Below are 23,815 nucleotides of genomic sequence, written 5' to 3' on the forward strand. Positions count from 1 at the left end.
TTCTGTCAAATGGCCTTTGGTTTTGGACCTCTGAGATACAGTTGTCTGGGTATCTTCATTCCATTTTCAAACCAGTCTCCGCATTTCATATCGGCCATTTAACCTTTCACCGCTTGTGGAAAGAAACCCCGTGCGAATTCGCTCAGTGTGAACACTGCAGTGAGAGAGGAAATGGAAAAAGAGGGACATAATTTTAACTTGTGAACAAAAGAGGTTAGAAAGCTCGGTGCGCCGTACCCGTCTGATCCTTGCCCGTGCTGATATGTGTTTGTCAGGGAGCTGGATGAAACCCAGAGGGTGGGTTTTTATGGCTTGCAGTGCTGGTGACATTTTAGAGCTGTGAATTACTTAGAGGTATGGGGTAAATCATGTATTACCTTTGCATTCTGAAATTACAACTCCATTTTCTCTTGTGGCCCTCTTGATTGCACAAACCCTTCTCCTTCCCATATTGGTTTCCAGCCATCTTTCACCAGTGAGCCCTTGCCTAATTTCCTCGAACTCCCACATTTCTATTGGATTTCTCGACTCTTGACTCCCCTGAAGGTGTACCTCGGCAGCGGTTTTTTCTGTAAAGGTCTAATTCTTCTCCCACAGGTCTCTGAATGGGGAAGCAGCGTAGCCTAATGGGAAGAGCATGGGCCTGGGAGTAAGAAAGACCTGGGTTCTAATCTTGGCTCTGCCGCTTGTCTGGTGTGTGACCTTGGGCAAGTCATTTCACTTTTCTGGGCTTCAGTTATCTCTTCTGTAAAATGGGGATTAAGACTGTGAGCCCCATGTGGGACATAGATTGTACCAACCTGAATAGTTTGCGTCTACCCTGGTGCCTAGCACATAGTAAGCACCTAACAAATACCAGAACAGAATGCATAAGTTATCTTCAGTTGCATCAGCGCAAACTGGCTGCCTTCTCATCTGTGCACACAACCACAAAAACAGGGATTTTTTTTAAAAGTCGGTAGAATAAACAGGTAGGTGCCCTTATTTATAGGCAGGGAATGTGTCTGCTCATTCTGTTGTATTGTACTCTCCCAAGTGTTTAGTACAGTGCTCTACTCATAGTAAACTCTCGGTAAAAACCGTTGATTGATTTAGACTCTGTATGGGCAGAAAACGATTCTGCTAACTCTGCTGTAGTGTACTCTTCCAAGTGTTTAGTACAGTGTTCTGCACATAGTAAGTGCTCAAATTCCATTCAATTGATAGGTGAAAGCCAGCAGCAACGGAGTTTCTGGAGTTTCTGTAAAAGTTAGGGATTAGCTGTGCCGGAGAATTAGTGCCAGAGGAGAGGTTGAGAAGTCAGACGGGATGTTGAAGGTGCCCAGTTCCAGGCATAGAAGACCTTTTTCATGCCGAAAATGGTCAGGGTTGGGGGGAGGGGACGCATTGTTGGGTGATGCCTTCAGTCCATTATTTTTTCTTCCAATTTGACCCCATTTCTCATCATCTGCAAGTCCAGTTTTACTTCTAAAAATTGCTGACTGCCAAAATGCCTGCACTACCACAACCACACTGCGTAATAACGGCAGCTTACAGCGTTTTAGAGCTTGGTTAGCATTTTAATGTGGTACAAGCTTAAAATGTAGCCCCAACTGGCGGAGAGACACTCTTAGTATTTTGTTTTCGAGTATCTGTGTTTTAATGGTGGTGTCTTTTAGCTTAGTTGCCAGTTAGCCATTAAAGGTTTTCTACCCAAACATTCTTAAAAATTGAATCTTTGATTTAGTAATCAACCCTTCTGGTCAGTTTCCAGCTCTGGCCTAGGGCAAAGAGCTCAGGCCTGGGAGCCGGAGGACCTGGGTTCTAATTCCGGCTCCGCCACAAGCCTGCTCTGTGACTTTGGGCAAGTCACTTTATTTCTCTGGGCCTCAGTTACCTCCTCTGTAAAATGGGGATTAAGACTGTGAAGCCCTGTGGGGCAGGAACTGTGTCCGACCTAATTAACTTGTATCTACCTTAGTGCTTGGAACAGTGCTTGTCACCTGGTAAGCAGTTAGCAAGAACCAATAATTACAGTGTTGATTTTTAGTTTTGTGTCTATTGTTGTATCCCCGTTTCTAGTAGAAAATATCAGTTTTCTTGGCTTTAGACTGTAAGCTCGTCGTGGGCAGGGAATGTGTCCATTTCTTGTTATATTGTACTCTCCCATGTGCTTACTACAGTGCTGTACATGCAGTAAGTGCTCAATAAATTCGTTTGAACGAACAAATGAATGAATGAACTACTTCTCCGTGTCTTGTCCTGGAGGAACCCCTTTTTATTGCCGCCGCTCTTTTATGCTATTTAGGGGACCAAAGCAAAATGATTTGATAGAACCCCTCCGTTACAGTAGTACCAAGCCACTGGAAATCAAAACCAATAGTGGTTATGTCCAGTATTTTGAACTTCATCTTTCAGTCAGTGATATTCATTAAGCACTTAGAGTGTGCAGAGCACTGTATTAAGCGCTTGGGACAGTACAGTGTAACAGAGTTGGTAGACACGTCCACTGCCCACAAGGAAAGGGGAGGATAATGCCAGTGTGAACCGCCAAGCTAGGCTTGGGGTTGGTGCAGTGTGTAGAATGAGAATCAAATTTCCCATGTGTAGAAATCCAGAGGGTTAGATGCAAAGGATGGCTGCCATTTAGGCTGCCCCCTCCTCTCCTACCCCCCCCACCCCCCCATCAACCCTTCCACCCCTTCCCAAGGAAACATTCACCGAGATGCAGTGGCCTTCGAATCCCCAAGGGATGCCACCACATCCGCTGTGTGGAGTTCTGGGAAGCTGCTTTTTTCCCATGCTTGCTGCCTCCTAGCTGGGGTAAAGGTCTGTGAATTCTGCATAAATATTTACCATATCCCATTCAAGCCAGCAGAGCCTGCAGAACACTGTTAGCAGTAAGGAGCATTGCTTGTCCAGCTTGCAGAGTTTACTGTCGTGGATATGACGAGGCTGGAGAATGTCTATCATTCCTTGCGCATGAGGGAGATCTGAGCCCAAATGAGAGACTGATGGGGACACGAAGAAGCAAAAGTTATGGAAAAAGTGAATGCTTTTGACCATAAAGAAATGCTTGCACATTCTTGTTCGGGAATCACTGGCTTGCAAAAATTGCTAAAGCACTAGGCAATCACATTATAAAACACAGAATGAGGGGAAAAAAGAGCCCAACGAGAAAAAAATGTTTGGTGACTTTTGCTCTGTCTGCTCATCCAATTTTTGGCAATTCAGTACCATACATTTAGAATACAGCAGTTATAGCTGTGGTATTTAAGTGCGTACTATGTGCCTGGCACTGTACTTAAGCACTGGGGTAGATACAAGCAAATCAGGTGGGACACGGTCCCTGTCCCGCATGGGGCTCACAATCTTAATCCCCATTTTACAGATAGGGTAACTGAGGCTCAGAGAAGTTGTGTCTTGTCCAAGGACTTGTGGGCAGGGACTGTGTCTGTTTATTGTTGTATTGTACTCTCCCAAGTGTTTAGTACAGTGCTCTGCACGCAGTACGCGTTCAATAAATATGTTTGAATGAATGAACACAAGTTTTGTAGAACTGCAGTGGCCAAAATTGTAATGATAGCTGAAAAATGCAATGGCCCTGAACCAAAGGCTGGCCTGTGTGGCTTTAGCTCTCCCAGGTGATGAACCGCCTAGAAGTATTAAATTCTGAACTGAGCATTTTTACTTTTTTCCTCCTTGAGAATTTAATAATAGAATTTGGGCCTTTGAGAGGACAGTCATGTCCTCTGTTCTATTTCTGCGTTCCCCCATTCACAGATCACCTTTCATTTTCTGTGGTAACGGTATGAACAGATGAGATTTGGAGATTCTGTGGATTGCATTTTAGCCAGTAATTCCAGCTTCTTCTCCCTAGCAGAGGTGATCATTTCAGAATTGCCAAATGAACCAGGTTTGAGTTTTGTCCCCATTTTTTCCTTGGCCATCCTCCTATCGAAGTGGTACCGTTGGTATCAAGAAACATCGTGGCCTAGTGGCTAGAGCACGTGTCCGGGAGTCAGGAGGACCTGGGTTCTAACCCCGGCTCTGCCACGCATCTGCTGTGTGACTTTGAGCAAACCACTTTACTTCTTTGGGCCTCAGTTACCTCATCTGTAAAATGGAGATTAAGACTATGAGCCCCATGCGGGACAGGGACTGCGTCCAACCTGATTAGCTTGTATTGTACCCTAGGGCTTAGTACAGTGCCTGGCACATAGTGAACACTTAACAAAGACCATAAAAAAAAATACTGTATGTTCAGGCAGGCAGCCAGAGGGGAAGCCCAGAAGAGACCCACAGTGAGTAATTAGCTCTGGAATAATGGCGATTTGGCCGTGTGCGATGTCTTCCCGGTGGACTCCCCTAAACACTATCCCTCCCACATTTTACCACTATAAGCCAAGAGTTTTCCACAGGCTTGGACTTAATCGGCGTGAAAACTAATGTCAGGCACCCGGGGTATCTGTCGACAGTTGGTTTCATTTTTCAACCTGTAGTACACACCAAACACCAAAGAAGAGATTGTTGCTCGACTCCACAGGAGTTTGGAGATTGACGTCAAAACCCAAGCGCAGCTGAATAAGCAGCAGGAAGGGGCTTAATGTCCCGTGTTAGATCTTTTATTTTTTCCTCCGACCCTTCCTTCTGTGTCTTCTCCCATCTCAAAGAGAAAAATGCTTCCGTACAGTTTTTACCCACTGAAGTAGCAATGGTGGCTTTTTTTTAAAATTAACACCCCCAGATGAATTCACCTCACTCCCTCTCCTTCACCTTTGCCCTTGTACTTGGATTTTCACCCTTTACTCACCCCTTCTTCAGCCCCCACGGCACTTGTATCCATATCTGTAATTTATTCATTTATATTAATTTCTCTGTCCCCTTCTAGACTGTAAGCTCACTGTGGGCAGGAAACATGTCTCCCAACTCTGTTGTATTGTCCTTTCCCAAGCACTCAGTACAGTGCTCTGCAAACAGTTGAGTGCTCAGATACCATGAATTGATTGCTTTCCTTGCATTGTTTTCAGTCAAATTCACATCAATCAATCAATCGTATTTATTGAGCACTTACTGTGTGCAGGGATGTAAGCCCTCTGTCTGAGGGGAACTCTTGATTTGATTTATGGGCCTGGGCTTTTTCTTTGTAGCTCTGGCATTGCAGGGCAGTAGCTGACATTTGTTTCAAGATGCAATTAAAGCCTGCTTTTTTTGGAAGTGGAATTTTTTTGCATTCAGGAAGAGAATCTGTTTTATCTGCTTCTGAGTCCTCCTCACCCTCCTCCATTTCCTTGGCCATCCCCTCAACCCCGAACCCTCAGTCATTCATTCATTCGATCAAATTTATTTAGCGCTTACTGTGTGCGCAGGACTGTACTAAGCGCTTGCTGAATTGTGCTTTCCAATAAAGAGAGAAAAATCCCTGCCCATACCAGGCTTGCGGTCTAGAGTGTGGCGGGGAGACTGACATCAAAACAAGTAAACAGGCATCAATATAAATAAATAGAATTAAATATTGAGCACTTACTGTGCAGAGCACTGTACCAAGTTCTTGGGAGAGTGCAATATAACAATAAACAGACACATTCCTTGCCCCCACCCTTACTGCCACTTCATACTCTGCCTCCATGGTGGAGCAGGTGCCATCGATTGCAGGGAGCCTAGGCCCTTACCGTTGGCACACTCACTCAAGGAAGTGAGTTCTGAGCAGCTTTATACCTCTCTCTCCATGGTGGTTGTGCTTTCGGTCATTTTTGACCCAGAGTGGCAAAGTGGAGCATGTCACATTGTTCTGTATGAATCATTCAATCAGTGGAATTTGTGGAGCACCCACAACTTGCAGAGTCCTGTACTGAGCGCTTGGGAAAGTTCATTACAGTGGAGTGGGTAGCCGTGATCCCTGCCCACAAGGAGCTTACAGGTTACAGAGGGAGACTGATATTACAGTATAGCATTTGATAGTCCTTGTTCAGATTGTGTAACGGTGGTATTTATTTAAGTGCTTATTTTGAATCACGCACCGGGCTAAGCATCGAAGTAGAAAGAAGCTGCTCTGCTCAGACACGATTTCCGGCCCACCCTAGGCTCATGATGAAAAGGCTCGGGAGGACAGGGAATTCATCCCTATTCTCAGATGAGGAAAATGAGACCCAGAGAGAGCCTAAATGAATTGCCCAAGGGCACCCATCAGGCCATCCAACTTACTCAGTTTTCTTCCCCCTCCACCTGCTCCTCCTCCTCCACCTCCACTTGTATTTATTGAGCACTTACTGTGTGCAGAGCACTGTACTGTGCGCTTGGGAGAGTACAGTATGATAGTTGGTAGACCCGTTCCCTGCTCCCCCTTCTTCTCCTCCACCTCCAATCATATTTATTGAGCCCTTACTGTGTGCAGAGCACTGTACTAAGTGCTTGGGGCAGTACTATATAACAGAGATGGTAGACATGCTCCCTGACCCCCTTCCCCATCTTCGTCCTCCTCCTCTTCCCCCACCATTTTTGAAAGGCACAAAGAGAGTCTGCTGTGCCGCCTCCCGCTCCCCAGGGTCCCGCCTCTTTCCATTTTTAAATATTTGATCATGTTTCTCCATCCCTAAAGGACTGCAATCTGTTTCTGCCTGCACCGCGCCTGTGGAAACAGCTGAAGCAGTGGGGGAATGGGGCATGGCCAGGGGCCAGGGAGCTTGGTAGGCGGCACAGGCTCCCGTGGGCACTGAGCCCCACCCCTCCCAGCCTTGGTGACTTCACCACGGGAAGCCCCAGCCTGGCAGGAGCTGAGGCCAGGTCGGGGCTTTAGGCTGCCTGAGGCCTAACTGCCACCTAGGACCCACTCCCCTCACCCTCATCCCCCAGCTCAATCAATCAATCAATCGTATTTATTGAGCGCTTACTGTGTGCAGAGCACTGTACTAAGCGCTTGGGAAGTGCAAGTTGGCAACATATAGAGACAGTCCCTACCCAACAGTGGGCTCACAGTCTAGAAGGGGGAGAGACAGCCACCGACAACTCCTGCCTGAGCCAAGATCAGGTAGACTTACAAGCACATCAGCCTGTGTGGGTTGGTCAGGGCTGGGACGGGGCGGTCCAGGCCTCGGTGGCCAGAGGGGAGGGGGAAATTTCAGTTCCAAGGGAACATTGAGTCCCAAGTTGTCAAATCAGAAGAAAGGTGAGTAGAAGCAATACAGTGGAAGGATGTGAAACAGGAAGCCTGGGGGAAAAGCAAGTCATTTCAAGACAACCTACTTAAAAAAACCAAATGTTTCCCAGTCCGAACTATTTTATCGGCACCTTGGGAAGCCTTTTGGGTTAGGTCGAAAGGAAGGGGCTCTCTGGGCCTTTCAAATAGCCCGTTAGGGGCTTGGGGCATGAAGTCAGTCATATTTATTGCGTGCTTACTGTGTGCAGAGCACTATGGCGCCTGGGAGAGTACAATATAACAGACACATTCCCTACCTACCAGAGGTTTACAGTCTAGAGAGAGAGAGGTGTGTCCCCTCCTTTCCTGAACTAGGAAGCCTAGTGAATGAGTTGTTTCCCAGCTGCACTTGTGGTAGTAATAAAGGTACTTATTGAGTGCTTTGGAAGGGTAGTGAGGTGCACTGTACTGAGCGCTTGGGAAAGTATAACAGAAGCACCCATCTTTGCCTCACAACAATCTTCTTCTCTCCCAGTGTCCTGCTTTTTCGCTGAACTTCTGGGGGCCAGTGCTGCCTGGTTTCCATCGCATTGAGTGACCATCTTCTGAATTTCTCAGAATCCCAACTCGCAGCTGGCTCTGAAAATGAGACTAATAATACTGAATTTTTTGCATGCATGGACAGAGAGCATCTAAGATGTGTATGTGGACGATTTTAAGGTATAGGTATACAGGCAAATAAATCAGTAAACCCATGAAAAGATGAAAGTTTTGAGGAAAAAAAAATTATTTGAATGTCATTATTTTGTTGGTGACCCACTCCAGAATTATCATTCAGCTGCTTGGGACCACCATCGCCCTACTGAGAATCAGCCCTGCTGGTGGTTTTTCTTTACAGCAAAAAATACATGGGTCAGTTCTTAACTCTCACCCTCCTTGAACTAGCTTCTGCTTTTGGTCTAATGGACTGCATTGTTTTTCACTCCCACCCTTGACTGGAGCTTCCAAGGGAAAGTTCTGGAAGCCTTTTCCTTCTCACCCTGAACTCTTCTTCAGTGTCTCCTGGACTCCTGTCACTGATGGCGGGAATCCCCTGGGTTTAGGATTGTCTTTTAGCAGAAGTGGTTCGAAAAGGAGACAAATTCTGTCGTGGAGGAGGCTTGCCTGACTTCTGGGAACATGAGAAATGCCGATAATGGTTGGATCCGACAGCAAATGTTCCCTGCAGCCCTATATTCTGGCCTAATGACAAGAGCATCAGTCTGGGAGTCAGAGGACGTGGATTCTCATCCCGGCTCTGCAGTATGTCTGCTGGGTGACCTTGGGCAGGTCACTCCACTTCTGTGGGCCTCAGTTTCCTCAGCTGTAAAATGAGGATTAAGCCTACTCCCTTCTATTTAGATTGTGAGCCCTAGGTGGGACAGGGAGTGTGTCCAACCTGATGAATTTATATCTACCCCAGAATTTAGAACAGTGCTGGGCACATACTAAGTGCTTAACAAGCACCAAACAGGGTGCTCGGAGTAAGTGGGCGGTAAACTGCCCTCCTGCATCTCATTCTTTCTTGTCCTGGTCCTTACCTCACCACGACCCTTCCATTGCCCAATTCCGCGGCTGCTTCCTTTAGTGTCTGGCTTTCATTTGCTTCTTGTTCTCGGTTCTCTCAGCCAAAGCCCTTTCCGGTCTTTGATTAGCTCCCAAATGAGCAGCCGCCTCCTTATTGACCACCCTTGGTTTGGGATGCGCTCGTCTCCCAACGACTTATGCGGCGGTGTAGTCACTCCCCTCTGTCGCCCTTTTGACCACCACCCCGTCCTCAGAAGTCCGCAAACCGGTGCTACAGGGTCCTCCACCAGCCTGCCTGGGGCAGCAGTAGGACCTTATTTCCCTAAGCTTCCCAAGGACGTCAACTTGTCTGTGGAATTACTCAGCACCCTCATAATCCTGGAAAATTCCTCAGAGGACACCTGGCGTTGTTACCACATCCTCTCCCAAAGCAGGTTCGCTGCGAGCGGTGGAGGGATCGATGGGAACTGCCCCGTGGGTTGCTGTGGCTGAGGTGGGGCCGGCGAGTGGCGGCGGGGGTCGGGGGGATGGTGTGCTTCGGCCCCGGGTCCTCGTCGCCTGGACGTTTTGGTAGGTTCCAGAAACTGCTGTCTGTGGTGGGGAGAATGGGTGGTGTGGGTGAGCGAGAGTCAGGGAAAGGGAGAGGGAACACCAGGAGGAGAGTGGGTGGGTGTTGCCAAGGGAGAAGAAAGGCTCTCACACCACTCACCCTCATGCTGCTGCTGAGAGGATGGAACGAGAGCCTCCTCATTCCTCCAACTCTGTGAGGGCATCACTGCTCCTATCCCCTCCCCACCTCTACCCATCTCCTTCCCTTGCTCTCCCTACCCCACTGGAAAGGAACCTTCTTAGATTCAAACTGGGCTCAGGCGAGGTAATAATAATAATTATGGCATTTATTAAGTGCTTACTATGTGCAAAGCACTGTCCTAAGCACTGGGGAGGTTACAAGATGATCAGGTTGTCCCACGGGGGCTCACAGTCTTAATCCCCATTTTACAGATGAGGTAACTGAGGCACAGAAGTTGTGACTTGCCCGAAGTCACACAGCTGACAATTGTTGGAGTCGGAATTTAAACCCATGACCTCTGACTCCAAAGCCTGTGCTTTTTCCACTGAGCCACGCTACTTCTGCTTCACGTATCCCGGGACTCCCTCCTCACTTCATATTGGGGTGGCTATGGGCCGGGCTTGTGGACATTACTTGGGAGTGGCCATGTTTGCCTTGCCCAGTTGTTTATCTCCAAAGAACTCTCACCCAGGAGAGGCTCTGGGAGCTCCTTGGGCTAAGCACCTCCAGTGTAATTTTTTAATTAATAATGGTACTTGTTAAGTGCCTAAGATACACCAAGCACTGCTCTAAGCAAGCACCGGAATAGATACAAGTTAATGAGTTTGGACATAGTCCCTGTCCCACGTGGGGCTCACAGTCTTCAAAGTGTTCAAATCCCAGCTCCGCCACATGTCTGCTGCGTGACTTAGGCAAGTCACTTCACTTCTCTGGGCCTCAGTTACCTCATCCGTAAAATGGGGATTAAGATTGAGCCTCACGTGGGACATGGACTGTGTCCAACACAATTAGGTTGTATCTACCCAGTGCTTAGTACAGTGTCTGGCACATAGTAAGCACATAACAAGTACCAGAAAAAAAAAGTTAGGTTGGACACAGTTCCTGCCCCACGTGGGACTCGCTGTCTGGTTTTTGTGAGGGTCATTGGAAACCACCATAGGAAGAAGCCTTTAAAGTCTTTAGATTGTGAGCTCATTGCAGGCAGGGAATATGCCTGTTTATTGTTACATCGCCCTCTCCCAAGTGTTTAGTACAGTGCTTTGTGCGCAGTAAATGCTCAATAAATACGATGGAATGAATGAAAATCATCATTCAGGCCAGAGGTGGGTCAGGCTTGTTGGAAGGATAAACAAATACATGAAGGTTGGAGCCGTAAAATCATGCTGAGGAAGACACAGAACCATGGAGGCTGGGAGCTGGTTGGGGATGAAGGAAAGCCAGAAGAGTGGAAGATGACAGCAGGGTTACCAGCCGGTGGGACCGGTTGTTGGAAGGTAGTGTGATTGCACTTTGGGAAAACTGGGGAGGGACCGGGAGGCTTTCAGGTGACACATTAGGTTCCAGGTGCTCTTGGGCGGGACTGTGGGTTTTCCTTGTGAAGCCCAGCACCAACCTGCCAGTAAGGCTTGCTGCTGACAAGCTGAGAATGGGGACTCAGGCTGGGCTGGACCAGGACTCCTTTCTTTGTCTCCTCCCCTCACATCCTCAATCACGAGGGACAGGAAATCCGGTGCCTTCGTAGTGCTTGGCTCCACTGGTGGAGTGCCTGTCAGTGTTTTTATTGCTGGCGTCTTTCATCTTCCCTATTTACCTCTGCTCCTATAAGCTTCAGGCTTCAATCCAGTAATTCACTTTTCCCCCTCCCCTATCCCTTTTGTCAGGTTTTTTCCTCTCTCCCTTTCCTTCATGTGGGGTGGACTTCCTCACAGCTTGCCAGGCCCTTTCTCTCTCTCTTCTCTCTCCCTCATCCCTCTCCCCCATCTCTCTCCCGTCTTTCTCTCCCCCTTCCCTCCCCCCTTCTCTTGCCCCCTCTCTCCACTCCTTCTCTTCACTCCCTCTCTCTGTGTCTTCTCTCCTCTCTCCCCTTCAACCATCGACAGTCCCAGTGCATCTGTGACTGTTTCCCTGCTCAGGGAAGGAGACATTTCGCTTCTTTACCCTTTGCTCCATACACATGCCTAGTTCCAAACCACAAACTCTAGTTCTGTACATAATGTAATTATGTTTTTTTATGGGCTTTGGTGTTGCGTCATCCTGACTTATTGGACAGTTTGGATGTTTGTCCATCATCGTCGGCCACAGCTTCTGAGAACTTCTCGTAAAGCATCGTATTAGGAGCTTAGGGAATGCATGGGAGACACGCAGTACAAGCCGTGAATCCTTCCCTCAAAGAACTTACAGTCTAGGAGGAGAAGAAAAACACGCCTTACAGGACAAACATACAATTAGTAAGAGACCAGGAACAGAGATAAAAATAACAAGCCGAGCGGATAAACAAATACATAAGGTGATGCTTATTTTTCTAAGGCAGAGCCATAGGTCATAGACTCCTTGAGGGCAGGGACTGTGTCCTGGCCTGTCCCCGACCATGTACTTGGAGTTGCTTACTAATATTATTTGCTGATGCTGTGCCTTAGCGTAAATTATTTCTATTTAATAATAATAGTAATAACAATGTCATTTATTAAGCGCTTACTATGTGCAAAGCACTGTTCTAAGCATCCTGGAGCGGAGAAGCTAACTTTCTAGCCGCAGACTCAACCCTCACAAATCGTATTGCTTTACGGGTTAATGCCCCGCTTTTTCGAGGCATCCAGAGCCTAGATAATCGTTTGTCTAGGAGGTGGAGAAATGCAGTATCCCCATTCTACTGAAGAGTGATGTGCTCAAAGCCCTCAGGAGACTCATTGGAGCATTAGAAAAGTAGCCTGGTATGTAAGTCATTGTGGTCAGGGGATGTGTCTGTTTATTGTACTGTACTCTTCCAAGCACTTAGTGCAGTGCGTGGCCCACAGTAAGTGCTCAGTAAATATGATTGAATGAATGAATCCTCCGATTTCTAAGCTGATGGTTATGTGAGTCCAAGCCAAACTGCACTGCCGCTAACCTGCTGGGTGACCTTGGACAAGTCACGTAATTTCTCTGTGCCTCAGTTTCCTCAGCTGTAAAATGGGGATTTGGTACCTGTTCTCCCTCCCTCTGTAGACTGGGAGCCCTGTGAGGGCCAGGGATTGTGTCCAACCCTATCGGCTTGTATCTACCCCAGTGCTTAACACAGTGCTTGGCATGCAGTAAACACTTAACAAATACCATTGTCGTCATCATCATTGCCAAATAATTTGCTTCTTGGCAAGGCAGGGCCGTTGAACTTGGTAAGGAACGATTATGGAGACGGTAATGGAAAAGAGTTGCAGGGTTTCTCTGACCTTTCCTGATGTTTTTAAAATGATGAGTTTAAGGGAATTGGGGTTGGGAGAAACATGTCAGATGCCCCCGTCCCCGCCACTGGTATTTTATAGTGAAGTCTCGATTGGTGGATTCCACATATCCGTGAATGTGTGGTAGATCTAAGATTGTGTGTATTGCAGTTCTGTGTAGACTTAATTCCTGTATTTAAAAAAGGCATGAAAACACCAGGATTCTACTATGGGATACCATAATGCTAAAGGAGAACATAGGCAGAATTCAGTACTGACATAGCTCTTCACCTCCAAATCAAGTAAATGTTCAAATAATTAAATACCAACTCTGGCGCTTTCTAGAACTCTAATTTAGTGGGGCTCTAGATTGAGCCTGTTGCAGGCAAGGATTGTGTTTATCAACTCTGTTGTATTGTACTCTCCCAAGCGCTTAGTACAAGGCCCTGCACATAATAAGCACTCAATAAGTCCCATTGATTGACTTCTTGTCAGATGATAAAATAAACGCAGCCCTTATTGATTGAAGAACTCGGCTCTCCAGAATCCCCCCGGAGTCCAGAGTGACCCTGGTTCCTTGCATTCCTGATCATTTAGTCTTTACCATAGCCACACCCGTCAGCCTCTTTCTCTGTGAGGTTATGTGCCCTTTTTCTTCCCTCTCCCCTTTTATCCTTCCCCTCCCCTCCTTTATTTTCCCCCCTCCCAGCCCCACAGCACTTATGCACATATCTGTAATTCGTTTATTTATTCATAGTAATATCTCTCTCTCCCTCTAGACTGTAAGCTCACTGTGGTCAGGGAATATGTTTGTTTATTATTATATTGTACTCTCCCAAGTGCTTAGTACAGTGCTCTGCACACAGTAAGTGCTCAGTAAATACAGTTGAGTGAATGAATAAATGTCCACTGACTGATTACCTTGTATCTACCCCAATGCTTAGAACAGTGCCTGGAGCATAGTAAGAGCTTAACAAATGCCATTAAAAAAAGGTCTCCCTAGGACTACTTTTTGTTTACCGTAATGTAAGTCATTCTATTTCAGTACACTTGCCTATCCATTGCCTTTTATCTGTGCCTCATCTCCAACTCTCAGTCAAGGAAGGAGTTTACAATGGATTTGTTTGCTCATGTGTCCACCACTATTTATTTGAGAAAAGCCAGCAGGGCCCCTATTAGTTTCCAGCACTCCCAAGTCATTCAGTCAGTGGTATTTACCAAGCACTTACTGTGTGCAGAGCACTGTACTAAGTTCTCTGGATAATATGCTATAATGTAGACTGTAGGCTACTTGCAGACAGGGATCGGCATGAGCCTAGGTGTCAGAAGCTCTGCCACTTGTTTGCTGGGTGACCTTGGGTAAGTCACTTCTCTGTGCCTCAGTTACCTCATCTGTAAAATGGGGATTGAGACTGTGAGCCCCATGTGGGACAGGGACTTTATTCATTCATTCATTCATTTCAATCGTATTTATTGAGCACTTACTGTGTGCAGACCACTGTACTAAGCGCTTGGGAAGTACAAGTCGGCAACATATAGGGACAGTCTGTACCCAGCAATGGGCTCACAGTCTAGAAGGGGGAGACAGAAAACAAAACAAAACATGTTTTGTTTTATCCAACCCTATTTGCTTGTATCCACCCCAGCGCATAGTACAATTCATTCATTCATTCAGTGGTATTTATTGAGCGCTTACTGTGTGCAGACCACTGTACTACGTGCTTGGGAAGTACTCAATAAATACGATTGATGATGATGATGATGATATAGGGACGGTCCATACCCAACAATGGGCTCACAGTCTAGAATGGGGAGACAGACAACAAAACAAAACATGTTTTATCCAACCCTGTTTGCTTGCATCCACCCCAGCGCTTAGTACAATGCTTGGCACACCGTAAGTGTTTAACAAGTACCACAGTTATTATAATTATTACAACTTTCCCAAGCTCTAAGTACAGTGCTTTGCACACAGTTAAGCACTCAGTAAGCACTCAGGTTGGGAAAGCAGCATGGCTTAGTGGAAAGAGCATGAGTCTGGGAGTTAGAGGACCTAGATTCTAATCCCAGCTCTACCAGCTGCTTGTTATGTAACCTTGGACAAGTCACTAAACATCTCTGGGCCTCAGTTTCCTCAACTGTAGAATGGGGATTCAGTGCCTGTTCTCCCTCTTACTTAGACTGTTAGCCCCATGTGAGACAGGAACTGTGTCCGACCTAATTAGCCTGTACCTACTCCAATGCTTAAAGCAATGTTTAACATGTAGCGCTTAACAAATACCATAAAAAACAAAGTAAATGCCACTGATTGATTGAATGAAGAGAGTTGGTAGGTATGCCCTCTGCCCTCAAGGAGCTTACAGTCTGGGAGGGGAGAGCATAGGGGAAGCCGCAGAATGTAAGGATAAGGCTGTGAGGGTGAAATTCTCAGTGAGTACGGAGGGAGGATAGGGTGGGGAGAAGCAAGGTTAGTCATGAAAGCTTTCTTGGAGGAGATATGATCTTAGTAGGGCTTTGAAGGTGAGGGAAGTGGTGAACTGTCAGATCGATCAATAAATCCATTAATCATATTAATGGAGCACTTACTGTTGTAGAGCACTGCTTAAGCCCTTAGAAGAGAACAGTATAACAGAGTTGAGCAGGGGATGTGCCTGTTGATTCTATGGTATTGTACTCTTTTAAGTGTTTAGTTCACTACTTTGCACATACTAAGTGCTCAGTACATATTATTGATTGACAGATTGGCAGACACATTCCCTGCCCACAAGGATCTTGCAGTCTAGAGGGGAAGCAGTGTGGCTCAGTGGAAAGAGCATGGGCTTGGGAGTCAGAGTTCATGGGTTCAAATCCCAGCTCCATCGCTTGTCAGCTGCGTGACTTTGGGCAAGTCACTTCTTTGTGCCTCAGTTACTTTATCTGTAAAATGGGATTAAGACTGTAAGCCTCCCATGGGATAACCCGATCACCTTGTAGTCTCCCCAGTGCTTTGCACCTAGTAAGTGCTTAACAAATTCCATCATTAGTATTATTAGAGGGGGAGAGAGACATGAACGTAAATTAATAAATGGTGGATATGGACATAAGAGCTGTGGGGCCGAGGATGGGGTGAATACAGGGAGCAGATCCAGGTGCAAGGGATGCGGAGTGGAAGGGACCCCCAGATCAGAGAGAGGGCGAGCTAGGGGGAGATGGCAGGAGGCCAGTTTGTGGTACTGTAAATAGGTTGGCATTAGAGGAGGAAAGTGTCAGGACTGGCTTGTTGGGGGAGAGGAGAAAGGTAAGGTGGTGGGAGTAGTAGAAATAATAGTGATATTTGTTAACCGCTATTGTGTGCCAGACACTGTTCTAAGCACTGGGGTAGAAGTGTGATAAGTGGGTTGGACACAGTCCTTGACCCATGTGGGGCTCACATTCCCATTTTACAGAAGAGGGAACTGAGGCACAGAGAAGTGGAGTGACTTTCCTGAGGTCACACAGCAGACAAGGGGTGAAGCTGGGGTATGACTCTCAGGCCCATGCTCTACCCACTAGACCACGCCGCTTCTGTAGACTGTAAGCGCGTTATGGGCAGGGGATGTGTCTCTTTGTTATATTGTATTCTCCCTTGTGCTTAGCACAGTGCTCTTCACACAGTAAGTGCTCAGTAAATATGATTGACTTGGAGTAATGATAGTATTCATTGAGCACTTTCTGTGTGCATAGTGCTGCACTAAATGCTGGTGGAGAAGACACAGGGGTGGGGTGGGGAGAGTGGATTAGACACAGTTCCTGTCCCCCATGGGGCTCAAGGAAGGGGTGAGTTGATTGAGTGCCTTAAAGGTAGTGGTTAAGGTAGAATCAATCAATCGTATTTATTGAGCGCTTACTGTGTGCAGAGCACTGTACTAAGCGCTTGGGAAGTACAAGTTGGCAACCTATAGAGACGGTCCCTACCCAACAGTGGGCTCACAGTCTAGAAGAACGGACAGGATTTGGTGACCGACTGAATAAGTGAGTTGAAGGAGAGGGATGAGTCAAGGGTAAAGCTGAGGTTAAGGGCTTGTTTTACAGGGAGGATGGTGGGGTTGTCCACAGTGATGGGAAAGTTGGAGAGGGTTTGGGTGAGTTCTGTTTTGGGCATGTTAAGTTTGTGATGTTGGTGTTAAATTCATTCATTCATTCAGTCGTGTTTACTGAGTGCTTACTGTGTGCAGAGCACCGTACTAAGCGCTTGAGAAGTACAAGTCGGCAACATATAGAGACAGTCCCTCCCCAACAACAGGCTTACAGTGTAGAAGGGGGAGACAGATGACAAAACAAAAGTGGACAGGTGTTAAGTCATCAGAATAAACAGAAGTAAAGCTAGATGCACATCATTAACAAAATAAATAGAATAGTAAATATGTACAAGTAAATAGAGTAATAAATCTGTACAAACATATATACAGGTGCTGTGGGGAGGGGAAGGAGGTAGGGCGGGGGGGATGCGGAGGAGGAGAGGAAAAAGGGGTTAAATTCAACTGTAGTTGTCCTGAAGTCAGGAGAAAATTGACTGATTGGTTCTGAAGAGAGCAGGCAGAGCTGCCTTTCAAAACAGTCAAACCCACCAGTCTTTTCCAGCACCTGTGCCGTTTTTTAAAAATGGTATTTAAGTGTTTATTATGTGCCAGGCACTGTACTAAGCACTGGGGTAGATAAGGCTAATCAGATTGGATACATTCCATGGCCCACATGGGGCTCAGTCTTCATCCCCATTTTACAGATGAGGGAACCGAGGCCCAGAGAAATGACGTGACTTGCCCAAGGTTACACAGCAGGCAAGTGGTAGAGCTGCGATTAGAACTCAGGTCCTCTGACTTCCAGGCCTGTGCTCTCCACTAGGCCAAGCTAGGTCATACTTCGTATTACTATTACTCCTCCTCCTCCTCCTCTTCTGAGAGCTTTCCTCACATGTGGGGGAATCAATCAATCAGTGATATTTATTTATTTATGATATTTATTCATCCGGGTAGTGTCCGAGCATCTTTGTTTGCATGCAGAGCACTGTGCTGAGTGCTTGGGAGAGTATAATAGAAGAGAATTAGCAGACATATTCCCTGTCCATAACAGGCTCACAGTCTAGAGGGAGAGGTTGAAATAGAGCCCCCATGCCCCTGGATTGAGTTGGCTTCCAGCTGCTTCCCCAAGTGTATTATATTTAGACAGAGAGTTCGCAACTGTAGCTCAAGTCTAAAATTAGCACTGCGAATCCGCACTGAAGGGGCCCTCGCTCTCCGTTCTGGCTCGGGGACCGACCCGGTTCGGGAGGAACACAGGAAACCCCAAGCTACAGGTAGCCCAGGGGACCCCCCCCCCCCCCCCCTTCCAGAGGTAAGGGTCCCTCCGCCGGTGGCCCCAGACTAGCTTTAGAGAACCCCCATCCTCATGGCCTGGGCCCTTGGGGTGACGGGGGCCTACTGGATTTTTTTTGGATTTGTTAAGTGCTTACTATTTGCCAGGCACTGTGCTGAGTGCTGGATCTCTCGGCTTTCCCGAAGAGATCATGAAACTACCGCCGGCGTGCACGGGGATAAGGGGTGTGCTCGGAACCGATGGGAAATGGTTCGGAGGCCCGACATTGCCTATGCCTCCCATGCTACAAGGCAGTCTCACGGCTCCAGGTACCGAGAAAGAGGAGAGAAGCATGCCCTCTTCACGATGCCTCTGATCATGCTGTTTTCAGATCTTGGGGAGAGTGCACTGGATCTGATGGCAAGCAGTAGCCAGGGCAAATGTTTGTTTTTGGCCAAAATTATATGGTTTCCAGGGAGGGGAATTAAATGACTGTCTCCCCTGTCCCTCCCACACTATGCTGTAAGTGACCTGGATGCTTGTTACCGGAGAGTCGGCCTTCTCATTGCCTGGGGCCCAGTTAGAACCCGGGGAAGATTTACAATAATCAAACACAAACAGAGTAGCGTGAAGAAATGTCTCCCCTGTCAGCTCTGCCCGCCAACCTAATTAGGGTCACTGGGGCAGAAAAGAGCATTCTCCCCTCCTTCCCCTACTACCCCCTTCACCCCCCAGTTTCCCCTAGGCTGAACAAGTGTCAACCTCTTCAAGATTCCTGCTCAAATGGGTCTCTTGTTTTAGGGGAGGAAGGAGCAGGAGCACCTAATTTTTAAATTGGTACTGTTTGCAGGCTCCGTTCCCGGCCACGGAGGTCATCCTGTAGTCTGCTGCCTGGGGGTGCAACCCAAGAGAGGTTACAAGTGTGTCGATTTCTGAGCTTAGCAGTCCCAGGACCACGTAGAATTCAGTAGAAGAACGGTTTTGATCAACAGCATCCCGTCACTCAAATGTAGACGTTAAGGGATGCCAAGTGAAATCCTCATTTTCTCTGTCGCTTTCCTGGGCACGTTCTGTAGGGGAGGGTACATGGCTACTGTTCTCTGCCTATCCACTGGCAGCAGAGTGTGGGCTTCTGAGGATGGTTATGGGTGATGGAGGTAAGGGGGAGGGGGGGATGAGAAGGACGTGGGGGGAAGAAGAGAGAGAGAGAAGAGGTGGAGTTTCTTTCCATTCCTCTTGTGGTCAGTAAAACAATCAGGCCAATGCCTTTTCAGGAATGTCAAATGAACATGCTAAAGGAAAAGCCTGGGACGGCAGGGGGACAGTGTTTTAGAGGTGATTTTAGCCCTGTCGGCTCCCTGGAAACAAGATTTTTGGAATTCGACTTGTCCGATTTGTTCCGTCATCCAGGTAACATCCGAGCGTCTTTGTTTTCCTGTCTGGGGTGGCACGGACATGTAGAAGGGAAGAAAAATAGCTTCTGGGAGAGGGGTCTTCCTTTAATACTGAGGGTAAAACATTGAAAAGGAAAGGAGTATTTCTATACTGCTCATTGTGATGTCGACGGTGGTTTCCAGATTTCCTCCCCAAGCCCCCAACCGCCCTGGAAAAAAATTTTTAATGAAAACAAAGTGGGGTGGAGGGGAGACCCCCAGTTTGAAGATAGGGTCACAGGGTCTCGGTTGGAGAACAAAGGTTTCCACAGCCAGCGCGGCTAAGATGCCTTTATGTGAAAGCGCAGGAAGCAGCCTCCTCCTTTTACCTTTTTAGACATGAATGGCAAACATTCCCTCATGCATCCTGGCCAGGGCTTTTGGCGTTCGGATCCAGATTTAATAATCCGTAGTTTCTGGGTGGTTGTGGTGGAAAATTGTTTTCATCTGATGCCCATGGGAATATCTCCGGGAGGGAGAGTGTGGGGGAGGGAGGGGAGGAGGAGGGCTTGGAGGTTGGGGGCGTCACGAGGGTAGGAGGTGGAATGCACATTCTCCGATGGTGTTTTCACCCTGGGTTTTTCTCATTAAAACCTGATTAAAATATCTGCCTCAGTGGAGGAGAAAATGAAGGTGTTCTGTGCAGCACTGCCCGTAAAGTGTTAATCGGGATTATTTCATCCTTTGTTCTGTTGGCTGGGTTTCTCGATCCTCTCAGCTAGGTGACATGTACAAACACGAAGAAGCATCCACACCGCCGTACGTTATTAGCCGGAGAAGTCCATTGTGTTGATTTGCAGACATAGCTCAGGAGTGCGGGAGGGAAGGGACTGTAGGTGAGGGGCGGGAGTAGGCGGGCAACCCGAACTGCCGAAGGAAGATTGTTCTGCAGGAAATTGCATGCCAGAGTGGTCTTCTAGGCTCCGGGAAGATCCTTCTGTGACCCATGATAAGGGCTTGGGGCGGAGAACTGATTTGCTTCAAGAAGATAGACCAGAAATATCTTTGAGGCCCAGTGCGGGCTTCCACGTGGTTTGATTATCGCCATCATGTTGACACCAGTTACGAGGAGTCTCACTGTATCCGCTGCTCTTGATGAACGCTGTTTGGGTGTTTATTTTCCTAATGTGGTACTTGGGCACCATGGCAGCCCGGTAACGGACCTTTTTCCAGCCTCTCCATGCCTGCACTTGCAGCCTTTCGAAAAGAATGATTTTTTAATTGGTTTCCCCTCTCTCACTGGCACTTCCCTTCCATTTATCTTGAAATGAAATCAATTCCACGGGATGCTGTGGCTTGTTGCTGTGGAAATGAACACAGTATCACAAATTCAAATGTTATGACTTCAGCGCTCATCCAGTTTAAAAGGAAGGAGCTACTTTATTAAAGAAAAGGTCAGTGTCCTATTGAAAAGTACTTAAAAAAATTAAACATTCACAGTCAATGGGGGATTTTTCATCAGGTCAACAAGGCCACAGAACTATCGTTCTGAGTTGGGGATTGAGACTGGGAGCCCCATGTGGGACAGGGACTGGGTCCAAACCAATTTGCAATATCCACCCCACCGCTTAGTACAGTACCCGGCACATAGTAAGCGCTTAACAAATGCCCCAATTATTATTATTATTATCCGGCCTGTGTCCCCCAGATTTCTGCCACATCTCGTCATGGGGATGGAGTTTACAATATATCGTCCAGCAGTCTCTTTACAAAATACTGCATGGCCCTTCCTCTGCCACCATACCCCCCTGCCCACCATCTCCTCACCTTTGTAAGCTCCTTGCAGGCAGAAGATGCACTGCAGTCAGTCAATTGTATTTATTGAGCACTTACTGTTGCATAGCACTGTACTAAGCACTTGGGAGAATACAGTATAACAGACACATTCCCTGCCCACACAAGCGCTCAGTACAGTGCTCTGCACATAGTAAGTGCTCAATAAATAGGATTGCATGAATGAAAAAATACCCTTGTTCGCTTGCTTGGGTGAGATTTGAGGAATGAATAGCTTCTCTCCGGCCTTCGGATAGTTAAAAAGATAGATTTTGCTATTGTCGTGAGTGAACTTAATAGCATTTTTTCTTTTTGCACTTCATTCAATTGTATTCATTCACTCGTATTTGAGCGCTTACTAGGTGCAGAACACTGAACTAAAGGCTTAGAAGAGTGCAGTGCAACGATAAACAGGCACATTCCCTGTCCACAGTGAGCTTACAGTCTTTATTCAGTTCAGGCAACCGACAAGACCATCAATTTTGTCATGTTTTTCTTGGCCCAGTGAAGTTGGACTTGAGGTTCTGGGCTAGTTTATCCATTTCAGTAACACATTTTTAAAAATCCCATCACAATCAAATCTAATAGCAACAGAATTGAAGCTGCTTTAAAATGTTAGGGCCTTTTAAATTCGTGTACAGTTTAGAAATTACAGGTTATGAAATCTGTTTACCTTAACCTGAGCTGGGGTGCAGGTTTACTTCCACTTCAAAGGCTCTTTTTAATAGGTCTTTGGAATCTATTGTATTGTACCCTCCCAAGCGCTTAGTGCAGTGCTCGGCACATAGTAAGCGCTCAGTAAGTGCCATTGATTGATTGAATCTGCCTGCTACAAATAGGCTCATCTTTACTCCTGTAAGGCTCTATTAGACTTTAAAAACAGTGAGTTGTGGCCTTAACTCCATCTCCAGATTGTAAACTCATTTTGGGCAGAGAACATGTTTACTAATTCTGTTCTTTTGTAATAATAATAATAATAATAATAATAATGGCATTTGTTAAGTGCTTACTATGTGCAAAGCACTGTTCAAGTGCTGGGGGAGATACAAGGTAATCAGGTTGTCCCCCATGGGGCCCACAGTCTTAATCCTCATTTTATATATGAGATGACTAAGGCCCAGAGAAGTGACTTGCCCAAGGTCACACAGCAGACAAGTCACGGAGCTGGGATTAGAACCCATGTCCTCTGACTCCGAAGCCCGGGCTCTTTCCACTGAGCCACGCTGCTTCTCTCTTGTACTCTCCCAGGTGCTTAGCACACTGCTTTGACCTTGTAAGAGCTCAATAAATACGATTGATTGATGAATGTGAACATCGCTCATTGTTGTATAAGACTGCCATGTGGGCCCAGATGATCAGCCTTGGAATTCAGAAGCATTTCATATTTGGACTGTTTAGGACTACATTTAATTCAGTCATCAGTTTTTAAGCACTGCACTAGTGTTTGGGTGAGTCTCTACCCTCAAGGATCTTACAGTCTAGTGGGAGAGATCCTCAAATCAATTACAGGCATGGGGAAACAACCTGGTTTAAAGAGATGTAAGCTCAGTGCTGCATAGGGGGAATTTCTGGGGGCAGAGGGGTAGGGGAAAAGGGGATTAAGTGCTCATTGGGTGAGGACTCATGTGCATAGTGATGCATTTGTGGTGAAGAAAGGTGGGGTGATGAGTATAAAATAATCTGGAGGTGTATTTAAACTCATCTTTAATTAAAGAACCCGGTACATTTCTTTTGTATAATTAGTTGCAAAGAAACACTTATCTCGCAGACATCTGAGATGAGCCATGTCTTTGGACAGTGTGTTGCCAAAAATCCGGGTCTGTCATCAGAATCAAGTCTTCTATTGTGATGGCTGAAGAATGGAGATGGTCTTGATTAAAAAAAAAATTGTGTGTGTCTTATAAGCTTTAATGACTAAAATTTTGAAAGACAAAGCAATATGGAATTCTGAACCTGCAGTTCCTATTTCCTCTACAGTACCGAGCGCTTTTTTTTTTAATGAATTGAGGGTATAGCATATCAAGTAGCAGGGACCTTTGGTAAATGCGAGTTGCCGGTCGTCTCTAATTTCTGGTAACCCCAGTTCCGAACGCCCAAAATGCCCCAGAGACGGTCCAGATAAGGAGGTCCCAATTCACTAGACCTGGATCTGAGCCTCCACCATAGGTCTTTACTATTCAGAAGCATTTCATATTTGGACTGTTTAGGACTACATTTAATTCAGTCATCAGTCAGTTTTTGAGCGCTGCACTAGTGCTTGGGTGAGTGCACTAGTGCTTTACCATTCACTCCCAGTTAATCTGATTCCTCTTTCCTCCCTCTGCCACGTCCCCAAGACTCCTCTGGGCGCTAGCCTGGGAACCAAGGTGGAAGGGGACTGTGGACCTAGAAGGCGCAAAGCCCTCCGTTGGCTCCAGAAGGTCTGCAGGCAGGGTGGGATGGGAATCACCTGGGCCACGTTATGCCAGCAGCAAACCAGATCTGGAGGCATCCCTACCTTCCCCCAGCCCTCTACAGAACTACCTGATTACCTTGTATCTACCCCAGTGCATCATTCCTTCATTCAGTTGTATTTATTGAGCGCTTACTGTGTGCAGAGCACTGTACTAAGCGCTTGGGAAGTACAAGTTGG

The 23,815-nt window shown here is 46.8% G+C and overlaps 1 protein-coding gene across 5 annotated transcripts in view; it reads left to right on the forward strand.

The window, feature by feature from the left end:
• ARHGEF12 (Rho guanine nucleotide exchange factor 12) overlaps nucleotides 1-23,815 on the forward strand; it is a 152,186-nt gene that overhangs the window by 19,502 nt on the left and 108,869 nt on the right. Inside the window, exon 1 of one of the 5 annotated variants that reach the window (XM_038753321.1) lies at nucleotides 19,333-19,387. The exons of the other annotated variants lie outside the window; for them this stretch is intronic. The gene's annotated coding sequence lies outside the window, so the exon portion shown is untranslated. Of the gene's footprint in view, nucleotides 1-19,332; nucleotides 19,388-23,815 lie in introns of those variants that run through there. 5 annotated transcript variants of the gene reach the window in all.

Source organism: Tachyglossus aculeatus, chromosome 11 (assembly GCF_015852505.1).
Source record: "Tachyglossus aculeatus isolate mTacAcu1 chromosome 11, mTacAcu1.pri, whole genome shotgun sequence".
NCBI lineage: Eukaryota > Metazoa > Chordata > Mammalia > Monotremata > Tachyglossidae > Tachyglossus > Tachyglossus aculeatus.